The sequence below is a fragment of the Priapulus caudatus genome, unplaced genomic scaffold (assembly GCF_000485595.1).
Source record: "Priapulus caudatus unplaced genomic scaffold, Priapulus_caudatus-5.0.1 Scaffold86, whole genome shotgun sequence".
Lineage (NCBI taxonomy): Eukaryota > Metazoa > Priapulida > Priapulimorpha > Priapulimorphida > Priapulidae > Priapulus > Priapulus caudatus.
Genome location: NW_014577147.1, coordinates 126,748 through 129,416, shown reverse-complemented (window position 1 = coordinate 129,416; position 2,669 = coordinate 126,748). Strand labels below are relative to the sequence as shown.

Sequence of the window (2,669 nt, the reverse complement as noted above, 5' to 3'; positions counted from 1 at the left end):
ATACGAGGTCTCGTGTGAACGAGGCTATAAACATGTATATACATCTATTTCCATGCAAAGGTCAGCTTAATGACGCTCGCCATTCGGCTATGCCTATATTTCATATTATAATAATATATTACAGATTTAAACTGTCTACGTCACGAATTTCGAGCACTAGCAAGTAGTATATTTGTGTGTTATTTGTACAAAATAAAATGTATGACAATTCAATTAGCGTTTCTGTTTACTTTTCATGCTTATATACCTTCTTTATACTCCCTAATTTGCCGGTGCATTCGATGTAACCAATCGCTCGACACAACAACAACCGCCATTTATTCGAAACTCTTGCGTGGCGCCCAGACGCAGCTAGCCGATATAGCGAACATCTGCGGTAAACGAGGCATTGGCAAAATTATTGTGGCAGCCATGGAAATTCCTTGTAAACTTAAGCGGGAGTTTCTCATATAATCGTCTTTCTGCTTTTTTCTCCTTCGTTTTCTTTCCGATGCACTGGTCTGCCCACCATTGTTTATCGTATAGTTGATCTAGCCTCTGATCTATCGTGAAGGGGATGTCACAAACATTTTTGTGGGCAGAAATTTAAAAAAACACAAATAACATTTCGCAGTTTTAATAATAATTTTTCAAACATAATACACATGAACATATATTATTTATTTTTCCTATATTTTATATTCTATATAGCTAACACAAATCAAAACAGAAACTGTTTGGGCACCACTTTGTGCACCATACACAAATCACGATGACATCGACCACAGCAACCAGTACAGCAACAGAGAGACGCCAGTACTATCAGGAGTAGATAATAGGGAAGCAGTGTGACATCAATAAACAAGGGAAATTCGTCATTTACTAGCCTGAAAATACCTACGATTTACTAGGCGTAACTCATCTAACTTAAGCTCAAATCGTACACCGTACATTCGCCTAGCATCGTGCGAAGTCGTTTCCACGTTTACACAAGCAATCCGGAGATACAGACTAAAACGTACGACACGATTATCCATTCTTTGGCCATCAATCCAAGCCTATTCCCCGCCTCTATTCAAACAAAAGGCAGCTACCTAACGCGCTATTGCAAACTCGGCAAAGCATGTGGCTCGCTGGGAGATTAGGCATCAACACTCGGCGAGATAACATTTGACCCGGTACACAGCTACACAGGCATACCGGCGTACAGCAGCCACCTCTGCACATACCCTCACGCACGCACGCCAACCGCAATCAGCAGCAGCTGATCGGGCTCAAATCTCCCAGCGAGCCACATTGCCCGCCAAGTTAGCAAGCTGTGGTTAGGTAGCTGCCTTTGGTTTTAATAGAGGCGGGCAATGGGCTTGGATTGATGGCCAAAGAATGGATAATCGTGTCGTACGTTTTAGTCTGTATCTCCGGATTGCTTGTGTAAACGAGGAAACGATTTCGCACGATGCTAGGCGAATGTACTGTGTACGATTTGAGCTCAAGTTGGATGAGTTACGCGTAGTAAATCGTAGGTATTTTATGGCTAGTAAATGACGAATTTCCCTTGATTATTGCTGTCACACTCCTTCCCTATTATCTACTCCTGGTACTATGTAAATAGTGTTAGACAACACTAATTCAAATCGTCAAGGTGTTTGCAAATTTAACCAACGTAAAAACATTTTTATCAGGTGAGAGTTTGAGGATATATTTAGTAACATTAGTACTAACTTTTGATGTAAACAAATTACAAAAATAAGGTTTCAGCTATAAATTTCAGGAGATTCGTGACGTAGACACTTTAATGAGGTTACAAGCTTACAATGTTATGATGTGCATAGTATTTACCATAGAAATAATATAGATAACTATCTATATTATTTCTATGGTATTTACCATAGAAATAATATACATAACTATATTATTTCTATGGTATTTACATACGTGTTGGCGGCGAAGCAATAGAACATTGGTCATTCATACTGCTGGCGCCGCTGGTGGCAGAGAAACATGGCAGCGTTCTGAAATCTGTGTCTTGGCTAAAGCCCTATTGCAACGGCGGATTAACAAGGAACACAAAAACAACTCGGTATAAATATATTTTATTATTTATTCACATATAACTGTACTAGTATCAACTAGGTTTAGTGTAGGCTGAAGAACTCCTTTCATGTTTCTATACTCTTTTTCACCTATGATTGCCGACAGTTTCCTGTAAATTCCGTCCAAATCCTACGTGCAACCATAATTATTATACGCTGCCAGCCACCATTGCTCTCGCGGCTCCACTGTTGCACGCTTACACTAATCTTTATAGTTGTGCAATACACAACTAGTGTGTAGTAGTTGTTACACTATATATATTAGTGTAAGCGTGCAACAGTGGAGCCGCGAGAGCAATGGCGGCTGACAGCGTATATGGTTGCACGTAGGATTTCGACGGAATTTACAGGAAGCTGTCGGCAATAATAGGTGAAAGAGAGTATAGAAACATTAAGAATTTGGTAGTAAATAGATTTCGTATTTAGATAACATTATATTTTATTGAAACGCTTCAAGTGCCTCTGGTTGCGTGCTGCCGTCTAGCGTTCGTCTAGTTCTATGACAGCGTGTGTGCATGTGTACCATGGCTGTGTACCTGGCGGCGCGGCGGCGGCACACACACACACACACGACACAGACACACACACACGACACAG

The 2,669-nt window shown here is 40.6% G+C and overlaps 1 protein-coding gene and 1 long non-coding RNA gene across 2 annotated transcripts in view; both read left to right on the top strand.

The window, feature by feature from the left end:
• Nucleotides 1-2,669, top strand: part of LOC106804757 — a 51,525-nt gene that overhangs the window by 26,958 nt on the left and 21,898 nt on the right. The window lies entirely within an intron of this gene.
• The window catches only part of LOC106804766, a 5,395-nt gene continuing 4,708 nt past the window's right edge, over nt 1,983-2,669 (top strand). The window contains exon 1 of the long non-coding RNA XR_001393360.1: nt 1,983-2,059. This is a non-coding gene — a long non-coding RNA (uncharacterized LOC106804766). The remainder of the gene's footprint in view (nt 2,060-2,669) is intronic.